This window comes from Macaca mulatta, chromosome X, assembly GCF_049350105.2.
Source record: "Macaca mulatta isolate MMU2019108-1 chromosome X, T2T-MMU8v2.0, whole genome shotgun sequence".
Taxonomy (NCBI): Eukaryota; Metazoa; Chordata; class Mammalia; order Primates; family Cercopithecidae; genus Macaca; species Macaca mulatta.
In genome coordinates, this window is record NC_133426.1 from 45,665,697 (window position 1) to 45,693,559 (window position 27,863).

The 27,863-nt window shown below is 39.7% G+C and overlaps 1 pseudogene; it reads right to left on the minus strand.

The window, feature by feature from the left end:
• Window positions 1–18,449, minus strand: part of LOC710096 (keratin, type II cytoskeletal 8 pseudogene) — a 29,967-nt pseudogene extending 11,518 nt beyond the window's left edge.
• Between the last annotated feature and the right edge of the window lie 9,414 nt (window positions 18,450–27,863).

Below are 27,863 nucleotides of genomic sequence, written 5' to 3' on the forward strand. Positions count from 1 at the left end.
TATCTTCTGCTGTGGTTTAAACTAAATGTGTCCCCCAAAAAGCATGTGTCAGAAACTTACTCACCAATGCAACAGTGTTGTGGGGGTAAGAACTTAAGAGATGGTTAGGTCATGAGGGCTCCACCCTCATGAATGGGTTAATGTCACTATAAAGAAGGCTTAAGGCTGCGAGTTCCACCTCTTACTCTCTCTCACTTCTCACTGCCCTTCCTCCATGGGATGATGTGACAAGAAGGCCCTTGCCAGATGTCGGCCCCTCAGTCTTGGACTTCCCAGCCTTCAGAGCTGTGAGACAATAAATTTCTGTTCATCATAAATTACTCAGTCTCAGGTATCCTGTTATTGCAGCACAAAATGAACTAAGACAACTTTCTAGGAATGTAAATATTTTACCTAAATTTTGAAATGTATTGGCAAAGTTTTTCAAAACATCATTTTATAATTTTTCTAATATCTGCATTCTTTATCATCCTTTTTTGTATCTTTGCTTTTTATCATCAATCTTGCCAAAAATTTATATATATATCAGTCTTGAGAGAAATATAGCCTTGGATATTTAACTGAATAACTAAAAAGAAGAAGAAAAAGAAACATGATTAAAGAGATAAGCATTCAAGAGTCTAGATTTTATGGACCTTAAGTATCTATCTACCCTCCCTTGAAATTCCTTTCATTCAGGGGCCTACAAAATATCTCCTTTTCACTGGCCGTACAGGGTAGGTTAAGTAGATGGCACAGAGACAGATTTTTAAAAAGTGCTTTTGTTCATGTTATCCTGGATAAGAATCAAAAAAGAAAAACGTGAATAGCACCATCTTGAAAATTATTTTCTCTGGTTTCCACAAATTCTTGGTCCATGGTCTTGGCTGAAGTGGCTTGAATGGCTGAGGAAGGGTGGCATGGCTGTTCTGGGGCCATAATTCTGGGAATATAGCTCTAGTTATTGGTTGGACTACTTGATTCTTCTTCACATCACTTCAGCTGGAGTTAGAATGTCTAAGATGATTTCATTACTCACATGTCTGGTGTCAGTGCTTGGATAGCTAGAACAACTGGATTTCTCTAGGTATCTCTGTCTCTACATGCAGCCTGTCCCCATGACTAGCTTAGGCTCCATCAAGCCATGATTTGAAGTAGTTTGAGGAACGTAACATATTTCTTCTTGGAGAATCAAAATGCACATGAATATATAAAAGGCACTGAGATGTCTGTTTAACGTTCCCAAACATGTTTGACCTAAGAAATTCCTTTTAAATGTAAGACTCATTAACATCAATTCATAGAATATGCTTCCACAGATGTTGTAGTTAATAATGCAAAGAAGACATTATAAAATGTAATATTCCAGGCAGAATCTCATTTTAAGGAGTACCATCAAACTGTTAAAATTACATGACAAGGCTACTTTCATGATTTGACTGACCACCTAATTTGAAACTGCTTTGGTGATATATATACAATAAATTTTCATGGAAGAGAAATCGTGTGTGACCAGAGTACCTAAGTCCTTGCCCACCTATTGGTGAAAATAATGTTAAATATAATTTCTGCTTTTTAAAACGATTTGGGTGTTTATATTTTTAACACCTACACAATGCTAAATTTTATTAATAAAATACTTCACATATTAAATTTATTATGTTGAAGAGAATTTTACACTGAAGGAAATTTTTACACCTGTATATATTTATATATGTTAAATATATCTTGTCTGTATTGAGATAATCTCAAGTACATTTGGATAATCTCAGCCTATCCCTTTGGCACTTTCTTAATGTCAAACCATGTTGTGATACCAAAAAAATACATGACACACCACCAGACTTCATAAACGTCAATGTTGTTCAAAAGAAATGGGCTTTGCATATCTCAAACAATAATGCTGCAAAAAAGTCTATATAACAAAATAGTAAATTGAATAAAACCCCAAGTCAAATGTTTCCTACAGTCAAAATATACTATGGAATGGAAGAAAATGGAAGAGCTAAATACCTGAAGCTACAATGGGGAGAAGAGTAGGACTTGACTTTCTTCTTGGTAGATGTCACATAATTTGAATTGGCAGAGGAGAGAAACCAGCACCTGGTAGACAAAGCGTAATCAAAGGCAAGTGTAGTGAATCCTGTTTCCCTCTGGAGGTGGCAGTTCTTACACACACTTCCACTGTTTTATGCCCTTTTCTTCCTGTCTTAACCTTCTCCTGCTTATTTGGCCCTTCGTGGCTCATCGAAGCCTTGTCTGGCAGCTGTGTTCACCCACCACTTGATTCTCAGTCACCCAGAGACAACTCAAGTACATTCTCTTCCATTAAAAAGGCTTCCCAACAGTTGTGATCATCTTTTACAACTAGATATCATTTTGGCATCAGCAAATTGAAATGTTGCCTGAGTGTACAAGAGGACAGCTAAATCTGATGGATCCATTATTGAGATGATTGAGCCCATTGAGATAGTAAAGATTGATGTATGTGCTTTCTCTGGGCACCATCAAACATGGAAGGGTAAAATTTAGAGCTAAGGAAAAGTGTGACTGACTGCAATTGATTGATGAGACCATTGGGCCTCCCTGAAAGTGTCCTAAAAGGGAAGCCAATGGGAAAAAAGTAGTATTTTGTGAGGTTTATTCTCAAAGTAGAGCTGTATAGGATTTTACACAATGAGATCTAGTGGAGTTCACAAATGAGGTGGTGAAAGCTGTTAAGTTGTGTCAGGAGTGGACATAAAGAAGAGGAGATAGATCTGTCATATTGCCAAGAAAGATATGCAGAACTTGATGACAGTGGCCGGGCATGGTGGCTCACTTCTATAATCCTAGCACTTTGGGAGGCCGAGGTGGGCAGATCACTTGAGGTCAGGAGTTTGAGACCAGCCTGGCCAACGTGGCAAAGCCCCGTCTCTACTAAAAATACAAAAATTAGTCAGGCCCAGTGGCGGGTGCCTGTAATCCCAGCTACTCAGGAGGCTAAGGCAGGAGAATTGCTTGAATCCAGGAGGCGTAGGTTGCAGATGCCACTGCCCTCCAGTCTGGGCGACAGAGTGAGACTCTGTCTCAGAAAAAAGAAAAGGAAAGGAGAGGAGAGGAGAAGAGAGGAGAGGAGAGGAGAAGAGAGGAGAGGAGAGGAGAGGAGAGGAGAGGAGAGGAGAGGAGAGGAGAGGAGAGGAGAAGAGAGGAGAGGAGAGGAGAGGAAAGGACTTGATGACAGTTAAAATAGAAAACAACTTGGGTTGCCTCATTTCTAAAGTGAGAAAATTAAAATAGATGCTTAGTAAGTTTCCTTCAAACTATATAATATCTATGAGTCTAGGATACTCAGGGGGGAGAAAAAAATTAAAACCTGGTATGTTTCTGTCTTAGCTCAGCCTACTGTAACAAAATACCCTATAGACTGGGGGATTCAAACAGCAGGCATTTATTTCTCACAGTTCTAGAGGCTGGGAAGTCTAAGATCAGGGTGCCAACATAGTCAGGTTCTAGTGAGTACCCTCTTTCTGGCTTGTAGATGACTGCCTTAATGTTATGTCCTCACACAGCAGAGAGAGAGAGAGAGCTAGCTCTCTGATCTCTTCTTATAAGAGCACTAATCCTATCATGAGAACCCCACCTTTGTGACCTCACCAAAACCTAATTACTTTCCAAGGGCCCCACCTCTTAATACCATCACATTGGGGATTAGGGCTTTAAAATATGAGTTTTGGAAGAAAAAAAATAATTCAATTCATGAAAGTTCCCCTTCTCAGTTTTCTGTTGTTGAATTTTACCACACTCTCAAGCACACAGTATTATTAAACTGTGGTTATGCTTCCAGATGTGTTCATGCAGGCCATAATTATGTTCACCATGGAAATATAGTCGCATTGTGCAAGCATATACATTGCTTTCCCCCTCAATAAGTTTGAACAAGTTTTCAACTGTTGTTTTCTGATGTTACGTGTATGTGTGTATCAGCTAGGGGCAGATTTGGTTGAATGCAACATAAAACCCGAGTAACAGCGTCTTAAACACAATGCAAATTTCTTTTTCATATAATAGAAGTGTGGTGGTGATGAGTTATTTAGAGTTGGTATGGCAAGTCTACAGTTGTCAGAGACTGAAGCCCCTTAACTCTGTGCTCGTCCATGGAGCACAGCTTCCATTTTCAAACTGCCTAATTGTCCAAGATGGCTTCTAGAGTTCCAGTAATCTAGGCATCAGAAGGGAGATTTTTGCACATTGATTTTGTATTCTGAGACCTTGCTGAAATTATCAGTTTAAGAAGCTTTTGGGCTGTAACTATGGAGTTTTCTAGATATAGGATCATGGCAGATTTTTCTCCACCCTTTTATTTTAAGCCTATGTGCGCCATTGCATATGAAGCTGAATAACATTGGTTTGTCCATTTACCTGTCATTGAAATTTGGGTTTTTTCTACCTTTTGACTATTACACATAAATCTGTTATAACATTCATATACAAGTCTTTGTATTGACATAAAATATACAAGCCTTTGTATTGACATATTTCATATACAAGTCTTTGTATACAAGTTGTCATATACAAGTCTTTGTATTGACATATTTCATCTTCTTTGGGTAAATACTTATGGGTAGAATGGCTTAGTCATGTGGTAGGTATATGTTTAACATTTTATAAAACTGCCAAATTGTTTTCCAAAGTGGATACACCATTTTATATTCCAGTTAACAGTACTGAGAGCCCCAGTTCCTCTACAACTTCACCAACACTTGGTATAGTAAGTCTATTTTATTTTAACCATTTTAAAAGGTGTGTAGGGGTATCTCATTGTGGTTTTAACTTGCATTTCCCTAATGATGGTGAGCATCTTTTTGTATGCTTACTTGTGATCCATTTTTCTTCTTTGGTGAAGCTTTTGTTCAAATCTTTTATCCATTTTTAATTGGGATGTTTGTTTTCTTATTGTTGAGTTTGGAGAGTTATTTATATATTCCAGATACCAGTGTTTTGTTAGATATGTGATTGGCAAATATTTTCTCTCAGTCTGTGGAGTATCTTGTCCTTTTCTTAATAGTGTCCTTCAAAGAGCAGGGGAACTATCTTTTTTTAATTTTTGATTTTTGTGAGTACATAGTAGGTGTAAATATTTATGGGGTACATGAGATGTATAAAAATCATATCATGGAAAATGGGGTGTCCATCCCTCAAGAATTTATCTGTTGTGTTACAAACAATCCAGTCATACTCTTTTAGTTATTTCAATATGTACAATTAAATTGTTTTTGACTATAGTCACCCTTTTGTGCTACCAAGTTGTATTAGTCCATTTTCACACTGCTATAAGATACTACCTGAGACTGGGTAAAATGTGCCTTTCACCTTCTGCCATGATTGTGAGGCCTCCCCAGCCATGTGGAACTGTGAGCCCATTAAACCTCTTTTTCTTTATAAATTGCCCAGCCTTGAGTATGTCTTTATCAGCAGTGTGAAAATGAACTAATACAGTAAATTAGTACCAGTAGAGTGGGGCGCTGCTGTGAAGATACCCAAAAATGTAGTAACAACTTTGGAACTGGGTAATGGGCAGAGATTGGAACAATTTGGAGGGCCCAAAAGAAGACAAAAAAATGTGGAAAAGTTTGGAACTTCGTGGAGACTTGTTGAATGGCTTTAACCAAAATGCTGATAATGATATGGACAACAAAATTCAGGCTGAGGTGGTCTCAGATGGAGATGAGGAACTTGTTGAGAATTGGAGTAAAGGTGACTCTTGCTATGTTTTAGCAAAGAGACTGGTGGCATTTTGCCCTTGCCCTAGAGACTTGTGGAACTTTGAACTTGAAGGAGATGATTTAGAGTACCTGGCAGAAGCAATTTCTAAACACCAAAGCATTCAAGAGGTAACTTGGGTGCTGTTAAAAGCATTGGGTTTTAAAAGAAAAACAACATAAATGTTCAGAAAATTTGCAGCCTGATGATATGATAGAAAAGAAAACCTATTTTCTGAGGAGAAATTCAAGCCAGCTGCAGAAATTTGTATAAGTAATGAGGAGCAAAATGTTAATTGCCAAGACAATGGGGAAAATGTCTCCAGGGTATGTCACAGACATTTGTGGCAGCCCCTCCCATCACAAGCCTGGAGGCCTAGGAGGAAAAAATGGTTTTATAGGCTGGGCCCATGGCCCCCCTGCTGTGTGCAGCCTAGGGTTTTGGTGCCCTGCATCCCAGCCACTCTAGCCATGGCTAAAAGGGGCCATGGTACAACTCAGGCTATGGCTTCAGAGGGTGCAAGCCCCAAGCCTTGGCAGCTTCCATGGGGTGTTGAGCCTGTGGGTGCACAGAAGTCAAGAACTGAGGTTTGGGAACCTCAGCCTATATTTCAGAGGATGCATGGAAATGCCTGGATATAGAGGCAGAAGTGTGCTGCAAGAGTGGAGCCCTCATGGAGCACTTCTGCTATGGTGGTGCAAAGGGGAAACATAGGGTTGGAGCCCCCACACAGAGTCCCCACTGGGGCACTACTTACTGGAGCTGTGAGAAGAGAGCTGCCATCTTGCAGACCCCAGAATGGTAGATCCACCGACAGCTTGCACTGTGCACTGGGAAAAGCTGCAGACACTCAACACCAGCCTGTGAAAGCAGCCTGGAGGGGTGCTATACCCTGCAAAAACCACAAGGGCAGAGCTGCCCAAGGATGTGGGAGCTTACCTCTTGCATCAGCACAACCTGGATGTGAGACATATAGTCAAAGGAGATCATTTTGGAGCTTTAAGATTTGACTGCCATATTGAATTTTGGACTTGCATGGGGTCTGTAACCCCTTCTTTTTGGTCAATTTCTCTTATTTAGAGTGGGCATATTTACCCAATGCCTGTACTGCCATTGTATCTAGAACATAACTAACTTTCTTTTCATTTTACAGGCTTATAGGCAGAAAGGACTTTCCTTGTCTCAGATAAGACTTTGGACAGTGGACTTTTGAATTAATGCTGAAATGCATTAAGATTTTGGGAAATTGTACGGAAGACATGATTGGTTTTGAAATGTGAGGACATGAGATTTGGGAGGAGCCAGATATGGAATGATATGGTCTGGCTATGTCCCCACACAAATCTCAGCTTGAATTGTAACAATCTCCACGTGCCAAGGGTGGGGCCAAGTGGAGATAACCGAATCATGGGGGCAATTTCCCCTATACTGTTCTTATGGTAATGAATAAGTCTCACGAGATCTGATTGTTTTATAAATGGGAATTCCCCTTCACAAGTTCTGTCTTACCTGCTGCCATGTAAAACATGCCTTTTGCCTTCTGCCATAATTGTGAAGCCTCCCTAACCATGTGGAACTGTGAGTCCATTAAACCTCTTTTTCTTTATAAATTACCCAGTCTCAAGTATGTCTTTATTAGCAGCATGAAAACTGACTAATACACTCAACATCACTAATTATCAGGGAAATGGAAATCAGAACCACAATGTGATACCACCTTACTCCTGCAAGAATGGTCATAATCAAAACATTTAAAAAAATCATAGATGTTGGCATGGATGTGGTGAAAAGGGAATACTTTTACACTGTTGGTGGTAATGTAAACTAGTATAACCACTGTGGAAAACAGTGTGGACAATCCTTAAATAACTAAAAGTAGATCTACCATTTAATCCAGCAATCCCACTACTGGGTATCTATGCAGAGGAAAATAAGTCATTATACAAAAAAAATACTTGCACACACGTTTATAGCAACACAATTCACAATTGCAAAAATGTGGAACCAGTCCAAACACTTATCAATCAACAAGTGGATAAAGAAAATGTGGTATATATATACCATGGAATACTACTCAACCATAAAAAGGAATTAAATAATGGCATGTGCAGCAACCTGGATGGAATTACAGACCATTATTCTAAGTGAAGTAACTCAGGAATGGAAAACCAATCATCATATATTCTCACTCATAAGTGGGAGCTAAGCTATGAGGATGCAAAGGCATAAGAATGATACAATGAACTTTAGGGACTTGGGGGAAAGGGTGGGAGGGGGTTGAGAGATAAAATACTACACATCAGGTACAATGTATACTGTTCAGGTGATGAGTGCACCTAAATCTAAGAAATCATCACTAAAGAACTTATTCATGTAACCAAACACCTATTGAAAATTAAAAAAAAAAAAATTAGGTGTGTAGCACTTCCCCTTCTCTCTCAATCCTGCTCCTGCCATGTAAGATGCCTGCTCCTGCTTTGCCTTCTGCTAGGAGGAGAAGCCTCCTGAGGCCTCCACAGAAGCAGATACTTCCATGCTTCCTCTACAGCCTGTGGAAACATGAGCCAATCAAACCTCTTTTCTTTATAAATTACCCAGTCTCAGTTATTTCTTTATAGTAGTGTGAGAATGGACTAATACACTTTCTGTTCCTAGTTTAGTGAGAATTTTATCATAAATGGGTGTCGAATTTTGTTAAATGCTTTCTCTATACCTATTCAGATTATAATATGAGTGTTTTCTTAGTTTGTTAATAATGGTTAACTATTACTGATTGACTTTTAAAATATTAAATCAATTTTGCCTTTTGGGGATAAACCTGATTTTGTCATTGTGTATGTCTTTTTTTCTTTTTTGCTAATTTTATGGAAGTCACCACTCCAAATCAAGTCATCTTCTGGTAATGTCTTAGTTGAATGAGTTAAACTTTTTAAAGAAAATTATATAAACCTATACTTAATAAAGATGATAAAATCAAATATGTTAATAGATGAAGAGAACAAATGGGCTAAAAAAATGTTAAGGAAACACATTCAGACAGAATAAGATAGACATATGTCTAGAATGACAGACTTTCATGATAGTAACTTCACTTTGGATTACTTCAAAGCTATTGCCAAGCTGAAGTATATTTGTAACTCTGTGCAGATATATGCTGTTTTGATATTCATGACATAAAAGATGAGATGAATGTGATGAATGACATAAAATGAATTAAGTTGGGATCTGCACAGATGCGGCTCATGGTTCAGTGAGTTCTTACCACTACTGTAACTGGTGGCCACTGATGTCAGGGAAAAATTGTTTTGGATATTTATTTTCTGCAGAGATGGTAGAATTCCTAAAAGCATTCTATTTACCAGTCATGGCCAGAGCCCACAAGTCAGCTGCTTCTGTTTTTAGCCAGGTATAAAAATAAATTGGTAAAGTGCCTTAATTCAAGTTTCAGCAAATTCCATATAAGTACTGATAAAAATTTAAATCATGAGCTATTCCAAGTTATTTTCAATATAGAAATAATTCTTCCTAAGAACTCTCTGGGGAATTTGGGCTCTCAGAGAACAAAGAAACAAGATATACTCATATGTATTCTACTTGGTGCCTAAGATGTGAGGTCTCTTTTTGTCCCATTCAGCCAGCACCACACAAAAGCAGGAACCAAAGACCTCATAGTATTCACAGTCTTCATCCTGAATCACATTCCATAATCCATCTCTTACTACACACCCCAACCATCTTCTCTCTATTCTGTACTTGCCGTCAGTTGATGTTGCCTTTGACCACTCGATGTTAAAGTCTCATCTAGTCTGGTCTCACCCTTGGAAGCCTGAAATTCAACATAGGGCTTTCAACTGGCATCCTTTCCAGGTTTCACTAAGTCCTGTCAGTTGGACAATCAATCCTGGAAGGGATTTAAAAGTTGGGAGGAAAGTAAGATTTTGTTAGAGGAATGCTGTGGTCCTGATATATTAACAATATTAGCAACCGCCAACATTGGCCCTCTAATGAGTGCCCATCTGCAGCCACCATTTAACAACCCTCCAACCAGGCAGAATAACGTATTTGCTTTTATTTGTGCCTCTAGATCTGTTGACAGATGTTCACCACTGAGGTAGAGAGGGTATTAGGATCCACAGGAAGCCACATGTCAGAGTCATATTGCTCACATCTGCCCTTATTGTGTCTTGATTTATCTTTCGTCACCTACTAAAGAGCATGGCGAGAAAAGGGTCATGGAGAGGCAGCATTCTGGAGTCAAGCTGACCTAGGTTGAAATCTTGATTCTGTCACTTCTCAGATACGAGACATCAGGCAAATGCCTTAAATGCTCTGAACTCTGATTTCCTAAATATGTCCTTAATAATTAGTGGCTAAAATAGCATCCAGACTTCTGACTCTCTGCCCAGACTTGTTAATGAAGAGCTCTATGGTCACTCTCTATCATCCAGGTGCCAAGGCCATCTTAAATATCCAATCACTGTGAGTCTCTGAGGGAACCTGCACATAATACTCCTGGCCTGTTTGGATCTCCTGAGCTGGAACATCCCCTAAATTCCTGGATTTCTGTGTATGGTACTCCTCTTTTGGTTCTCACATCACTGACTCACTCTGTTCTGGCTGTTCATCTCATCTGGGAGCCCAATAATACTGTCAAGGAAAGGGGCTCAGCATTATCTGCCACCATCAGGGGACTTCTACTCTAGGGAAAGGAGCTGTTATTGCCCCAGATTTAGCCTCCTTCCGGTGATCAACTCTGAGTACCAAATAATTTTGAGCCCACCTTGCTCTTTGCCCAAAAATGCAGTTTAGTAGTTGGCCTTTATGGAAGACCACAATTTCAGTGCTTCAACAAAATTCCGGGAAAGCCCCCTGATATACCTCCAAAGAAAGGACAGGCTACCCACTGAATCCTCTTTTACCTGATGACTTGGGTGCCTGGGCTTATGAGAAGGTAGAAGAAGTGCTCTACCTATACTGTCTGGCTGTCTGTTAGTCTAACTCATCTCTGGTGGTCTCATTTTAGAGGCTGAATGATTTCAATTGCTTTAGCCCTTCACTTTTCATAATATGGTAATATTGATAATAAAATGAACCTATCCAGCTAGGTGCAGTCATACTTCTTGCCCTGAACTTACAAAGCCTCACCCATATTCCCATACTCTTTCCAGATAAGACTCCTCTTCATTTTCTATCCTTGCCTGGAGTTAGACTGGATTTCTCATGCCCTAGCTAGACTTGTTCCTTGGTTGTCAGCACTTTTTCTGACACATCCCACCCGTTTGGCCCCTCATTTTCTTTAGTTTACTATTATTTTTCCTCTTCATTATTCTCCTGCTTTATTTGTTCTTCCTAGTCCCAGTAAGCAGAGCAACTAGAGGGTCCAACAGGGTACCCTCATGTATTGGAGGTGTGGATAGTGACTGACGTTGAACCTACAGGTCACCTGCTCGTGGCATCTGCTTTGTAATTCAAAGGTGAAGTCTGTGCTTTGATACACAAAAGTGCTGCCTTGGCTTTATCACTAACTCCCTTTTAACTTCTGGCCCATATCCAAAAAGGTTCTTTCTCTCCATCCCCTAAACCCATCCTGCCTGGTCCTGCTTTGTGCAGCAATTTTCCTACAAGCAATGCTTCTGAATATGCTTTTTGTGCCACATTGTTTCAGACTGTAGGAAGCCAGCCTAAGCAGTGTTGATGCATCCTGATGTTTTCCAGCCAAACATCTAATTGAGTTGATTTCTATGACATTTCAAAGCCACCCACTCAACTTCAAATTTTTAAAAACTTGGAATTGGCACCTCTCTTTTCTGTTGCCACCTAAACAAAACTCAGCACGCACCACATTTTTCTTTGGAGAAAACAATAACCCTCTGAGTATAAGGATGGCTGTTAGAATATAATGTATAAAATCACTGAGACACATGCAAGCATCACACTTCTCTCTATATAAGATTTAAGTCATTTCCAGTTAAGGTGAAAATTCTACCTGGACTTCAACAGAGGCTGAAGATCTGCTCAACTTTTCCCACTCACTGCTAAATTCCCAGCACATATCAAACAAACTCTGATTAAATAGAGTTCCCAATATGGCACATGTGAAATGAAGGGTATTTGCAGTGGGACAAATTGCTGGATCACCGAGATCAAGCACTGAGCCAAATCAAGCACACGTGGTAATAAGCAAAAGAATGGCAGCAGTATTTGAAATCTTATGTCAAAAAGTAAAAAAGAACTGTCCAAAATATAACTAGGGTTCTAGCTGCTCTATTATCAACCACGTGCAGGGAAAATAGAAAGCAGGGTTGATATATTATACACTTACTGTGAAAAGAAAGCAGGCAGGATTAGCAAGACTTAACATCTTATCTAGTTACTGTGAATTTTCAGTTAAAGATTTCAAAAATTAATAGAGTGTAGATGAAAGCCTTTTTTGCCCATTGTATCAGGGGTCCTATCCCTGATATCTGGGCCTGAAATCTGACTCCAAGATGTTTTAGCTGTGTTATCTTTGGCAAATTACTTAATCTCTTTGGTCTCTGTTTCTTCATTTGTAGAAAGGGAATAATAATGATAACAAACTTTAACATTGTCATAGGGATTCATTGAGATACGGTATTGGAAGAGCTTAGCATAGCACCCATTATAGAGTTCAACGACTGCTAACTATGATTATGATTATGAGTATGATTTTTACAATGCAAATGTTAGCTTTGATGGCTTTTCAAATGTGGCCCTGGCCAGAGAATCATCACGAATAGTTAGGATCAGCAGAGGGAGTCAGTTTCCCCATGAGTGGGCATTGGGAGGACCAGGTTTATGAGGGGATGATGTTTATAAAAGTTGGTCAAGTCCTGTGAATTTCATGGGCCTATTGCCTTTTCTGTGGGCCTGGACAGTTTTCAATCCCTTTTGCAAATTGTGGAGGTAAAAGTAGCTAGGTGCCAATTCCCTCTGGCCCTCACCATCTTTCTTATGATTGAAGCAGGCCAGATGTGGTGGGTCACACTTGTAATACCAGTGCTTTGGGAGGCCAAGGCAGGATCACCTGAAGCCAGGAGTTTGAGCTCTGCATGGGCAGCAAAGCAAGATCCTGTCTCTACAAAACATTTGAAAATTAGCCAGGCATGGTAGCTCATGCTTGTAGTCCTAGCTACTTTGGAGGCTGAGGCAGAAAGATCACTTGAGCCTGGGAGTTGGAGGCTGCAGTGAACTATAATCATGCCACTGCACTCCGGTCTGGGTAGAGACTTTGTTTCTTAAAAAAAAAAAAAAATGTGATCAAGGCAAAGGTCTAAATCTTGATAGGAACATTGCCTTATCAGACTGCAGAGTCCTGCCTACAAAGCTAAGGCACATTTTATTTTACGGGGGCCTTATTTTCATAAAATGTTTTCCAGCCTTGAGATATGGGGGCTGATGTATTTGTTGACTCCTTTCTTGAAAGATAATAGGAAAATGGAAATTCAGCCTCCAGGCCTCTTCACAACCTCCACCTCTAAGGATGACACCCCTCTCATGAGCAGAAGAGGCCTTCATCTACTTCAGGAGTCTCAAACTCAAAAGCCTATAGTGGCACAGGAAGAAATGAAATAAGCCAGGAGATCTGCAAGCCTTGTGATGACATGAGAGCTTGAATCTCTTTAGAGGGAAGCTCTGGCCAGTCGCTTTCATTGAAAAATATAGATCCTGTGATGTTGTATCATCCAATTTGCGGAGAAAACCTAGAAATCTAGATTTTTAGATTGAATCTCCCAATTTCTAACTGCTGGCAAATATTCAAGTTTTTAAAAACACCACGTGAGCCCAAGGAACAAATATTTCTATTTGTCAGACATGGACCAAGGATTGCCAAATTGTGACACTTCTCTACATGGTACAATTTCAGGTTCCTGAGGAGGTTCCTTCTGACCCCAAACATGTCCCTTACCTTCTGCTACTCCTCTAGAAGTCCAGCAGTCTTTCCCATGTCTAAGGCCTCTCTTTCAAGACATAAAATCCCCCTTGTGGGGAGCATATTGAGCACTCATCACTCATTCGCTGGTTAGACTATGTTAGTTCGCCACATCCACTTACGTAATGCAGGAAAGGCGAAGTTGTAGAGGTGGGTGGGAGTCGAGAGTCCAGTGGTATGAACACCCAGAATTCTTTCCTCTGATACTCACTAGCTGTTGTAACCACAAGGAAATCACTTCTTTGGCATTCACTTTTTTTTATTGTGAAAAAGGGATATATAATTGCTACCTCATAGAATTGTGGTAATAATCTAGTGGAATAAAATATAATGAATGCCCAGCCTCCTGTAGACTGTCCTTAAATATAAGTTTAATCTGGGCAAGAAGAAGGAATGATGTTCTGGTGCTCCAGGGAAGTTGTAAAGTTGGGGTGTGGTCACAGAAGACCTCTTAGAAGAGAGGTGAAAAGGGTGGGAAGGCAGGAGGGAGCTTTGAGCAATCAGAGCATATCATTCTCTGGCTAGCAGCCCAGCTAGTACAAGTAGATAATGTACTAAGGAAGAAACAGTCACTACAATAATACGCCATGAATGCAGCCTGTTTTACTGACCTGCATTCGAAGCTTACACAAGTCTAATTCATCCTTCCAATAGTTTTGGCCACTATAGACTTGTTTTTCTCAATTCTGCTTCTTTGACTTTTTTATTCAAACCAATATTCCATACCTGTATTTCTTACTTCTATAACACCTAAGTGAATTGTAAGCCAAATCCTTTGCTTTATTGAAGAAAATGAAAACAACAAAACCTCTTAATGTTTTATGCTGCACATAACTCAGGAGACATCATAGAGAAGAAATTTTGATCAGAATGAAACCATGTTGGGATGTATATGGCCAGGACAGGACTGTAGAGTTGGGGAAGGGATGGGAGATGGACACAAAGCTCCATCAATAAGACAAAGGAAAATGACAAGTGAACTGAGTGTTATAAAATCACATATCTGCAGGTTGACTTTGTAAAAATGCCCTTGTGCCTATAGTGAAGATATCATAAAAAGGCAAGAGAAATCATGGGCCACATACCAAAAACACATTTCCAGATCTTAGTTTCTATCCCATGCCATTGTTCAGCTTATTCCAGCAACAGGAGCCTGCAGACTTGTCTGTTTTAATAGTTCACAAAGAAGGAGACTGGATTTTATCCAGGAGGCAGGCCACAGGGAGACATGGTTCCCAGTTGAGTACTAAAATTCCCACCCACCCCCACCATAAAAACACACACAAATGTGACTGTGCATGCGTATACATATTTATGCATATAGCCAAAGTGCTTTGAATTTGTGTTACTATATCTGACAAATAAAGATGGGCCAAATCTCCACACTCTGTGTGTTTTATGTGGTTAGTCTCTTGTCTGAGGCAAAAGATCAGGCAGGATGTTAACAGGGGTCCAGATGTGGCTTTTCAGAAAAACACATTCCTTAGCTTGGCTTCTGTATGTCTTAGTTGCCAAGATCCACTCTTCTGTGTTCAACCCAGCCTCACTGCACCAACCCTTCCCCTGCCTCCTCTCAAATGGCCACCACAGTAGTTGGCTTTTATGCTGGAGCAGAAAAAATGAAAGCCTTGAGAATATATGCTCTGCTCCACAGGTAACTGGAGAAGACACGTCAAATGCAATCCACTTCCATATGTCAATTTCTCTACGTATGTAAGTTATTTTTGCAGAAAATGTTGTCTAAAGAACTCTCATCACTGCATTTGTACAAACATGGCCACAATTCCTGAGGTCTGGATCTCTGATAGAATAGGTGTTGTGTTCAGTTTGATTGTCTACAATCTCAGATGACACAACTGGCCACACTATTAAGGGACTGCCTTAATTTTATTAAATTCAAGCAATGTTTTGTTTGGGAATTTCAAAATTGAAAACAAATACAAGCTGACCCTTTAAGAAACCTGATTTAATCTGGCACAAAGCCCAGAAATCTGTATTTTATAACAAGCGAATTGAGTGTTTCTGATGCAAAGAGTTCCCTGAGCTTACTTTGAGAAACACTGCTGTGTGCCATCTACATCAGTAGTTCTCAAATATTTGGAGCCCAGAATTTTTTTGCACTTTCAAAAATTATTGAGGATCCTAATGAGCTTTGGTTAATGTAGATTATATTTATCGATAGTTGCTATATTAAAATTAAAACAGAAATTTGAAAAATGTTAATTTATAAATTCACTTTGAAATAACAATAATAAACATTATAAGTTAATATAAGTTAAATATTGTATGAAAAATTGCTACTTTTTTGTGAAGCAAAAGAATTAGTGAGAAGAATAACATTATTTTACATTTTTAAATCTCTTTACTGTCTGGATTAATAAAAGACAACTGGGGCCAGGTGCAGTGGCTCATGACTATAATCCCAGCACTTTGGGAGGCCGAGGTGGGAGGATCACAAGGTCAGGAGTTTGAAACTAGCCTGGCCAACGTAGTGAAACCCCATCTCTACTAAAAATACAAAAATTACCTGGGCATAGTGGTGCGCGCCTGTAGTCCCAGCTACTCAGGAGGCTGAAGCAGGAGAATCGCTTGAACTCGGGAGTTGGAGGTTGTGGCGAGCCAAGAGTGTGCCACTGCATTCCAGCCTAGGCAACAGAGTGAGACTCCATCTCAATAAATAAATAAATAAATAAACAAACAAATAAAAAAGGCACCTGGATTCTCATATCTGCTTCTAAATTCTAGCTGTTGCAATATGCTGTCTCGATCAAAGTATATATGTTAAAAAAAAAATCCAGCTTACACAAATGTGTAGTTGGATAAAGGAGGGGGTATTTTAGTAGCCTTTTTAGATACTTGTGAATATTCTTTGATACTATACCAAAATGCGAGTGGTAGCTGCATAAAGGTTACTTGCAACATAGATCTGAGACCATATCAATGAGTGCTTCATCGTCTGTTACATTAAAATTCATTGTTCTATTTTGTACTTGAAATATATATTTTTTTACTCGCAAATGACTTTGTAAAACTATGAATTGGTCATCTGGAAAATATTGGTTCAGATTATGCAGATCTTTCAAATGTTGACACATTTCATTATATAAATTTTTGAATCATATTTGTTAATATAAACAGCAATCTCATCAGAAAATGTCTTTACATATTGGGAAGCTGACAAACTCATGGTGGCAGATATAAGCTTTCCAAAATTCCAATTTTTTCTTGAAAGCTGGAATTTTATCTTTGGCAACACATATTGCCAGTTGTTTTCCTTGAAATAACAAGCTCACTTTGTTCATTTTCAAGAAAATATCTGCCAAATACCCAAATCTGAACAACCATGATTTATCTGTCAGTCATTCATTCAAGTGAAAATGGTTGTCCATGAAAAAAGTAGCTAGTTAAGCTACAACTCAATTGCACACGTACTTTTCCTGGAGACAACGTTTGAGTTTGAATACACAGTAGAAGTGCCTTATGCATACTTTCCACTTTGCCATGCAGAATATTAAAATAAAATAAAGCAAAATAAAATAAGAATGTACAGGCTCAGAGTTTTCTTGCATTAATTCAAGCTCACGTTTGAGAATCCTGAAGCACTGAGCACTCCTGATACCTCTGGTCAGATGAAAGTCCAGTGTCTACTGGGGGTTAGAATTATAACATATGAATTTGGTGGGAAAAGACACAATTCACTCCACAACAGAAGCATTCTATGATTTGCTGTCTAGGGATAAATTATAAAAATTCACCTCAAAAGAAATTGTCTAGGTTATAAGTGGCTCACCCCATTTTAGAAGAAACTATCAAAATCTGGAGAAACACTGTCAACAACAACAATAGAAAATACACACCAATAAAGAACACCTTCTCACAACAGTGGCCAGATTCCGTAAGCACTCAAGTCTAATTTGGTGGGCCTTATGTTAATTAACTTGGTTTAATTATTCTGCAATGTATACAAATATTAAAACATCACATTGGGAGGGGAGACAAGATGGCTGACTAGAGGCATCCAGGAGGAACATCCCCAACAAAGAGACTGGGACATTGGGAACACTGGCACACTCCAAGCAGATCTTCAGAAGGAAGGCATCAAAAGTGGATGGAGGGAGAACTCAGTTGCTGGGCTGAAGGGGGAGGAAGCTAGGAACCCTGCATGTGGCTACCAAGCACAGGGATTTGTTCCTGGCCCACAGCAACTCCTGGGGAAGGGGTGAGTTGAACAGGTGAGCAGTGGCCCACTCTTGTCACAAACCTCTGGAATCCTGGCAGCGGGAGACCCTACAACCCCCATGGACACTTGAGCTGGCAGCGAGAGCTCCTTAGAGAGGTGGCAAGGGCAGAATTCCAGCCTCTTCAGAGCCCAGAGACTTTGGTGCTGGAATGTCTGTGATGGAGCATGGCCAGGGATACTCCTCCCCCAAGGCTTGCCACACTCCTTCAAGAGACTTTATGCTTAGGGTGATTATCAGATCTGGACAGAGCGGGGTGGTCTTGCCCATGCAATGGGGCCAGTCCAGTATAAGTGCCTCCTGTCTTCTGACCTCTCCTGGGGCCCCAGCCTGGCCATGCCTGCTTGCAGTGCAGCAGATGCCCAACCAGGGTGCTTCTGGGGGGCCATCATCATAGCTTCTTTGCTGGCAAACCACACCTGACCATCAGAGAACTCCAGAAGATGTCCAACTCCATTGATGTCCACCACTCCACACACCGTAGCCTTCCCCAACCACTGTGCTGGCCAATAACTGTCCCCTCCCTGCTTTGCCAGCATGCGGGGCAGGTGGCCTTCACCTGCCCTCCCTTGTGAGGGTGCATGTGCGCGCACACCCCGCCACACCGCTGCTGCCAGCCTGAGTGCACCCCCTGCCTGTCACACCTTGCTGCTAATGCACAAGCACCTGCCTGCATCATCATCACCGGCACAAACACTTGCATAGATACTGGCAACCATGCCCCACCATGCCACTGCCAGTGCAAACACCCAGGGATGCTGACAATGCCACCCCCTGCATGCTGCCCCTGCCATGGCCAGTGCAAATGTGTGCATAGATGCCAGTGGTCCCACTGCCCACCAACGCACCACCACCACCACTGCTACCATGGGTTTGAGCATGCAGAGGAATGCAGCAGCCCCACTCCCACTAGTACCCTGCCCCAACTGATGCACATGCATCCTGCTGTGCTGCCGCAGCTTCTGGCACTCATGAGCCACTACCCCTATGAAGCACTTTGGCTGATACCACTCGTTGAATCGTTGTGGCCAGGAGAACAGGAATACCTCAGCCCCTCCACAGGTTCCTAACTTCTAGGGGCTAGAGAAAAAAGCTAGGGGCCCAGTACTAGGCCCCCAGAATTACGGTATGCAGCCCAGGAGTACTGAGCTGAGCACTGGCACCCTAAAATCTTCCAGAAAGGAAGTCAGTTGACTAAACCCATGTTTTACCATAATTAAACCCTCAAGGGCATCAAAGATGTGCTATAAGGTGGGTTTTATCAAAGATGAAAGCAAAAAAAAAAAAAATTTTTCCTAAGGACAGCAACTTCAAAGACTGAAGGAACATTAGACTCCACAGATGAAAAAGAAGCAGTGCAAGAACATTGGCAACTCAAAAAGCCAGAGTGTCTTCTTACCTCCGAATGACCACACTAGTTCCCCAGCAATTGTTCTTAACCAGGCTGAAATGACTGAAATGACAGAAGTAAAATTCAGAACATGGATAAGAATGAAGGTCATCAAGATTCATGAGAAAGTTGAAACCCAATCCAAGGAATCCAAAGAATACAATAAAACAATATAGGAAATAAAAGACCAAGTAGCCATTTTAAGAAAGAACCAAACTGACCTAATAGAGCTGAAAAACACATCTCAAGAATTTCACGATACAATTGCAAGTATTAAAAGCAGAATTGACCAAGCTGATAAAAGAATCTCAGAACTTGAAGACCAGTTCCCTGAAATAACTCAGTCAGGAAAAATTTTTTAAAAATAAAGAAGATTGAACAAAACCACAGAGAAATATGGGATTATGTAAAGAGAACAAATCTACAACTCATTGGTGTCCCTGAAAGAGAGGGAGAGAAACCAAGCAACTTGGAAAACATATTTGAAGATATCATCCATGAAAATCTCCCCAACCTCTCTAAAGAGGCCAACATTCCAACTCAGAAAATGCAGAGAACCCCTGGGAAACACTATATAAGACAACTATACCCAAGACACGTAGTCATCAGCTTCTCCAAAGTTCAAATGAAAGGAAAACTGTTAAAGACAGTTAGATCAAAGGGACAGGTCACCTACAAAAGGGAATTCCATCAGGCTAACAGCAGACTTCTCAGCAGAAACCCTACAAGCCAGAAGAGATTAGAGGCCTTTACTCAGCATTCGTAAAAAAAAGAAATTCCAACCAAGTTCATATTCAGCCAAACTAAGCTTCGTAAGCAAAGAAATAACATACTTTTCAGACAAGCAAATGTAAGGGAATTCATTACCATTAGGTCCTGAAGGGAGTTCTAATATGGTCCTTACAAGAGGTCCTGAAGGGAGTTCTAAAAATGAAAAGGAAAGACTGTTTCCGGCCACCACAAAAACACACTTAAGTACATATACCACTGACACTATAAAACAATGAAACAATCAATTCTGCATAATAACCAGCTAACAACACAGTGACAGGATCAAATAAGCACATATCAATATTAACCATGAACGTGAACATGCTAAATGCACCAGTTAGAAGACACAGACTAGCAAATTGGATAAAGAAGCAAGACCCAACTCTATGTTGTCTTCAAAAGACCCATCTCACAAGCAGTGTCACCCACAGGTTCAAAGTAAAGGGATAGAGAAAAATCTACCACGCAAATGAAAAATAGAAAAAAAAAAAAAAGCAGGGGTTGCTATTCTAATTTCAGACAAAACAGACTTCAACAATGATCAAAAAAAGACAAGGAAGGGCATTACATAATGGTAAAAGTTTCGATTCATTAAGAATACCTAATAATTCTAAATATATATGCACTGAACAAAAGAGCACCCAGGCACGTTGTGCACATGTACCCTAGAACTTAAAGTATAATTAAAAAAAAAAAAACAAAAGAGCACCCAGATTCATAAAACAAGTTTTTAGAGACCTATGAAGAGACTTAGATAACCACACAATAATAGTAGGAGAGTTCAACAACACATTGACAGTACTAGACAGATCACCAAGGCAGAAAACTAACAAAGTTATACAGTACCTGAGCTTGATATTTGATCAAATGGACGTAACAGACATCTATAGATCTCCCCACTGTGAAATAACAGAATATACATTCTTCTCATCTGCACGTGGCAGGCACTCTAAAAGTGACCACAGAATTGGCCATAGAAAAAAACCTCAACAAATTCAAAAACACCAAAATCATACTAAACACACTTTCAGACCACAGCACAATGTAAATAGAAATTGGTACTTTAAAAATTGCTACAAACCATACAATTACATGGAAATTAAACAACCTGATCCTGAATGACTTTTGGGTAAACAATAAAACCAACACAGAAATCAAGGCATTCTTTGAAACAAATGAGAACAAAGATACAACATACCAGAATATCTGTGATGCAGCTAAAGCAGTGTTAAGAGGGAAGTTTATAGCATTAAACACCCATGTCAAAAAGTTAGAAAGATTCCAAAATAACACTCTAAGATCACACCTACAAGAACTAGAGAAACAAGAGTAAACCAACCCCAAAGCTAGCAGAACACAAGAAATAGCCAAATCAAAGCTGAACTTAAGGAAATTGAGACACAAAACACTGTACAAAAAAAAGAATAATCAGCAAATCCAGGAGTTCTTCTTTTTTAAAAATAATAATAATAAAAAGATAGATGGATCACAAGCTAGATTAACGAAGAAAAAAAGAGAAGATCCAAGTAAACTCAATCAGAAATGACAAAGGGGACATTACCACCAACCACACAGAAATACACACACAAAGAAACTCCTCAGAGATGACTATGAACATCTCTATACACACAAACTAGGAAACCTAAAAGAAATGGATAAAGTCCTAGACACATATGCCTTCCCAAGCTTGAGCCAGAAATAAATTTAATATCTAACCAGATCAAAATCAAGTTCCAAAATAGAATCAGTAATAAAAAGCCTACTAATCAGAATAAGCTCAGGACTAGAAGGATTCACAGTCAAATTCTACCAGATTTATGAGGAAGAGCTGGTACATTCCTACTGACACTACTCCATAAAATTGAGGAGGAGGGATGCCTCCCTAACTCGTTCTAAGAGGCCAACTTCATTCTAATACCAAAACCTGGCAGACACACACACACGCAACAAAACAAAACACAAAACAAACAAACAAAAAAACCTTCAGGCCAATATCCTCGCACGTAGACGTAAAAGTCTTCAACAAAATACTGACAAACTGAATCCAGCAGCACATCAAAAAGTTAATCCACCACAATCAAGTAGGCTTCATCTCTGGGATGCAAGGTTGGTTTAACATATGCAAATCAATAAATGTGATTTATCACATAAACAGAACTAAAAACTAAAACCACATAATCATCTCAATAGATGCAGAAAAGGCTTTTGATAACAATTCAACATCCCTTCATATTAAAAGCCTACAACAAACTAGGCATCAAAGGAACATATCACAAAATAATAATAGCTGTCTGTGACAGACCAACAGCCAATATCATACTGAATGAGCAAAAGCTGGAAGCATTCCCCTTGAGGACCAAAACAAGATAAGAATGCTCACTCTCACCACTGTTCTTTAATATAGTGCTGAAACTCCTAGCTAGAGCAATCAGGTAAGAGGAAGAAATAAAAGGCATCCATACAGAAAGAGAGGATGTGAAATTATCTCTGTATGCAGATTATATGATTCTATACCTAGAACACCCCAGAGTCTCTGCCCCAAAGCTCCTAGATCTGATAAACAACATAGGCAAAGTTTCAACATACAACAATAATGTACAAAATTCGTAGCATTTTTATACACCAACAACCTCCAAGCTGAGAGCCAGATCAAGAATGTAATCCCATTCACAATAGCCACGAAAAGAATAAAATACCTAGAAATATAGCTAACCAGAGAGGTGAAACATCTCTACAACAAGAATTACAAAACACTGCTGAAAGAGATCAAAGAAGACACAAACAAGTGACTAAACATTCCATGCTCGTGGATAGGAAGAATCAATATTGTAAAAAAATGGCCATATGGCCCAAAGCAATTTACAGATTCTACGCTATTCCTATTAAACTACCAATAATGCTTTTCACGGAACTAGAAAAAACTATTTTAAAATTCATATGGAGCCAAAAAAGAGCCCAAATAGCCAAGGCAATCCTAAACAAAAAGAACAAAGCTGAAGGCATCACGCTACTCAACTTCAAAATATAGTACAAGGCTACCGTAACCATTACAGCATGGTGCTGGCACAAAAACAGACACATAGACCAATGGAGCAGAATAGAGAGCCCAGACATAAAGCCACATACCCACAACCATCTGATCTTGAACCAAGTCAACAAAAACAACAAATGGGGAAAGGACATCATATCCCATAAATGGTACTGGGATAACTGGCTAGCCATATGCAGAAGAATGAAACTGGACCCTTTCCTTGCACCATATTAAAAAATCAACTCAGGATAGATTAAATACTTAAATGTAAAGCCAAAAACTATGAAAACCCTGGAAGTAAATCTAGGAAATACCATTCTGGACAAAGGTCTAGGCAAAGATTTCATGAGAAGATGCCAAAAGCAATTGCAACAAAAACAAAAATTGACAAATGTGATCTAATTAAACTAAAGAGCTTCTATACAGCAAAATAAACTATCAACAGGATAAACAGACACCCCACAGAATGAGAGAAAATATTTGTAAACTATGCATCCGACCAAGGTCTAATGTCCAGTATCTATATGGAACTTAAACATACTAACAAACAAAAAACAACTCCATTAAAAAGTGGGCAAAAGGCCAGGCACAGTGGCTCATGCCTGTAAGCCCAGCATTTTGGGAGGCCGAGGTGGGCAGATTACTTGAGGCCACGAATAGGAGACCAGCCTGGGCAATACATTGAAACCCCATCTCTACTAAAAATAGAAAAAATTAGCCAGGCGGGGTGGTGTGTGCCTGTAATCCCAGATACTCAGGAGGCTGAGGCAGGAAAATTGCTTGAACTCGTGAGGCACAGGTTGCAGTGAGCCAGGATCATGCCACTGTACTCCAGCATGGGTGACAGAGTGAGACTCTGTCTCAAAAAGAAAACAATACAAGACCAGCACAGTGGCTTATGACTATAATCCTAGCATTTGGGAGTCTGGGGCATGAGAATCACTTGAACCTGGGAGACAGAGGTTGCAGTGAACCAAGATCATGCAACTGCACTCCATGCACTCCAGCCTGGGCAACAGAGCAACACTCTGTCTCAAAAAAAAAAAAAAAAAAAAAAAAAAAAAAAAAAAAGGTGGGCAAAGCACATGAACATACACTTCTCAAAAGAAGACATACATGCAGCCAACAATCATGTAAAAACATGCTCAACATCACTAATCATTAGAGAAATGCAAGTCAAAACTACCATGAGATACCATCTCACACTGTTCAGAATGGCTATTATCAAAAAGTCAAAAAATATCAGATGTTGGTGAGGCTACAGAGAAAAGGGAACGCTTATACACTGCTCTTGGGAATGTAAGTTAGTTCAATCATTATAGAAAGCACTTTAGTGATTTCCCAAGAACTTAAAAGAAAACTACCATTCAACCCAGTAATCCCATTATTGGGTATATACCCAAAGGAATATAAATTGTTCTAGCATAAAGGCACATGCATGTGTATGTTCACTGCAGCACTACTCACAACAGCAAAGACATGGAATCAATCTAAATGCCTATCAATGGGAGACTGGATAAAGAAAATGTGCTACCTACACACCATGGAATACTACATAGCTATAAAAAAGAATGAGATCATGTCCTTTTTAACAACATGGATGAAGCTGGAGATCATTATCCTATGTCCACTAACACAGGAACAGAAAGCCAAATACCTCATGCTCTCACTTGTAAGTGGGAACTAAACATTAAGTACACATGACCACAAAGAAGGGAACAATAGATACTGAGGCTATCTGAAGGGTGGAATGTGGGAGGAGGGTGAGAATTTTAAAACTACCTATCAGATACTATGTTTATTACCTGGGCAACAAGATAATCTGTACACCAAAACCTGAGACATGCAACTTACCTACATAACAAACATGCACATATACACCTGAACCTAAAATGAAAGTTTAAAAAGCTTTTTTACATATCACATTGTACCCTATAAATACATTCAATACAAATGGTGGGTCTAAGTTTGTCCCACTGTTTTCTGCAAATTTTTCATTGTGTTTCATTGTGGATTTCAGAGAGAAGCTAATAAATTGATTTAGGCTCTAAAAGATGTGATAGATGTATAGGATGTATACACATATTATAGTAGAAGTCAAAATCCTCCTTTTCTCTCTAGAAGGAAAGATGTATTCTCTATACCTACTCTTTGGAAGGGCAATTATTTGCTTTAGTATAACTCTGTAGTTGGAGATGCAATGAAGCATAACAAAGCAATGATATTATGATGGTGTTAGGTTATTGATTCCAGGAAACTTAAATATTACCTCATCTCACCTGTCTCTCCTTTTGAGGAGCTCGGAAGAGAGAAACAGAGACATCTGCAAGTAAGGCCAAGTAAAACTTTAGATTACTAACAGGAATTTTGCTTCTAATCCCAAGTGTGAAGCTCTGATAACTTGGGCTGGGTCCCATGGCTGGCTCATTTACTCAAGCAAAGTTAGCTTCAATGGCCTAAAACCAAAGCATCCTAAAGGCCCATTTTGCCTCTCTTTCCTAAGTTCAAAAGTCATCGCTTTACTAAGACAAAAAGCCACCAGTGTTTATAGCAGCATTATTCACAATAGCTAAAAGTGGAAATAATCCAAATGTCCACCAGCAGATGCATGGATAAACAAAATGTGGCATATGTATATAATATTGTGCAGCCTTAAGAAGTATGATTCTACAAATTCTACAATATGGATAAACCTTGAGGACATTATGCTAAGTGAATCAGCCAGACACAAAAGGACAAATATTATATGATTCCATTTACATGAGGTAGTTAGAGTAGTCAAATTCAGACATGGAAATATTTTGTAGAGAAGATCTTTTCATTCAGACACAAACATTTTGGGAAAATGAAAACACATTATGTAATGAAGTCAAGATATTGAATAAGTTGGCAGTTCAATTTGGGTAACACAACTACAAATAAGACCACAATTGAATGTAATTTTTGTTGTTGTTCCCTGTTGATTTATTTTTAGTCTTCCCATTTAGTTTCTACCTTTCTCTCCGACTTTCTTCTGTTTCCATTTTTTCCCACTCTAATTTTTCTCTTTCTTTTAATTCTCTTTTTCAATCATCTTACACCTTTTGCTGCTATTTCTTTGACCTTCTCACCTCCACTTTCTCCTGTCTACCTCTTTCTTCCCCTCCCTCTTTTCCCCCTAGACTTGGAATTCCTACCCCAGATGGGTTTTGTAGGAAGATCAAAGCCTTTATCTGTCCTTTTGCTTTCAGCTCTATTCCTTAGTAATAACAATTAGTGTGGAGGGACTCAAGATAGCCTAGGCATCTGAAACCTGGTAGTATAGATGGCCCCCAAAGAGAAAAAACTGATATAGCCTACTTTCAGTGACTAACAAGCTATTAATAGCAGGAGTAAAACAGGTTGAATCAGATAAATTGTTTCACATGACATTGCAACTGCTATCCAGTGTGAGATTCTACAAACACATTAGAGTATACTATCTTTGAGGGCAGAGACATCTCACTAACCTTGCATATAGTTGACAAACAAATTATTTTTACAATTTTTATTTTTAGAAACAGTCTTGCTCTGTTGCCCAGGCTGGAGTACAGTGGCACAATCATGGCTCACTGGAGCCTAGAATTCCTGGGATCAAGTGATCCTTCCACTTCAGTCTTCTGAGTAGCTGGGACTACAGGCACATGCCACCTCACTTGGCTAATTTTTAAATGTTTTTGTAGAGATCAGGTCCCGCTGTGCTGCCCAGGCTGGTCTTGAGCTCCTGAGCTCAAGCAATCCTCTACCTTGACCTCCCAAAGTGCTGGGATTACAGGTGTGAACCACCATGCCCAGCCCGAAAAATGAACAAAAGTTTATTTTAATTAGATATAGCTTACAATTTACATGGCTGATTTTAATTGGTTTAACTAACTTAATCATCTGCAGTCACAGGGTAAGATATTTTCTGGATAGACGATAAGCTCTTACTATGCAGAACAGGGTAGAGTTCCAGACAACCGGCCCTGGAACCCCATCGCCTGAGTCTGGATCCTGGAACTATCCTTACTAGATATATGGCCATGGAAAAGCTACTTGAATTCCAAAATATTTCCATTTTGAGTAATATCAGAGTCCTTATAAATATTCAGATTTACTTCTAATTACTGATGCAATGAAATATATTGAGGGCAATGAAATAATTAACGGCACATTCAATATTGGGTTGCTGTGAGGGTCGTAGCATTGGGCAGTCTCAGAAGTCAGATAGAGGTCTTCTTATAAGTTCCTGAGCTATGAGGGAGGATGAAGCAAGACTTTCATCACTGTGCAGTGTGAAGACAGCACACCTAGTATTCGGAGTGTTGCGGTTACCTCCACACTGAGGGATCAGAGACAATCTTTGCATGGCATTTCAAGGACACTTTGTAGGAGGCCAAAGTCCAGACATGTGATGCCAGGGAAAAAACATTCCATTCTGAGTGAAGACATTGACGCAAAGAAGTGGGTGTCATATACACAGAACACAGCATGCATGAAGAAAAGCCCTAGATAGCAATGTAGCAAAAGCAGGTGGGTGCCAGGTTGCAGACAGCCTAAATAACAGGCTGAAGAACCACCCCTCTTCATGCCTGCCTTTGGAACCATTAGTCTCCTTCCCTTTCTCCCTGTAGTGCAGAGTGATGTCTGCAGCCCTCTCTTGTCCCAAGAAACCCCCCTTCCATTTCCCACTCTAATAGACATCCCTCTGTCCATCCACCCAAACCCTTCCAACTTTGGGCAGTGGAGACTTGCCTTTTAGTC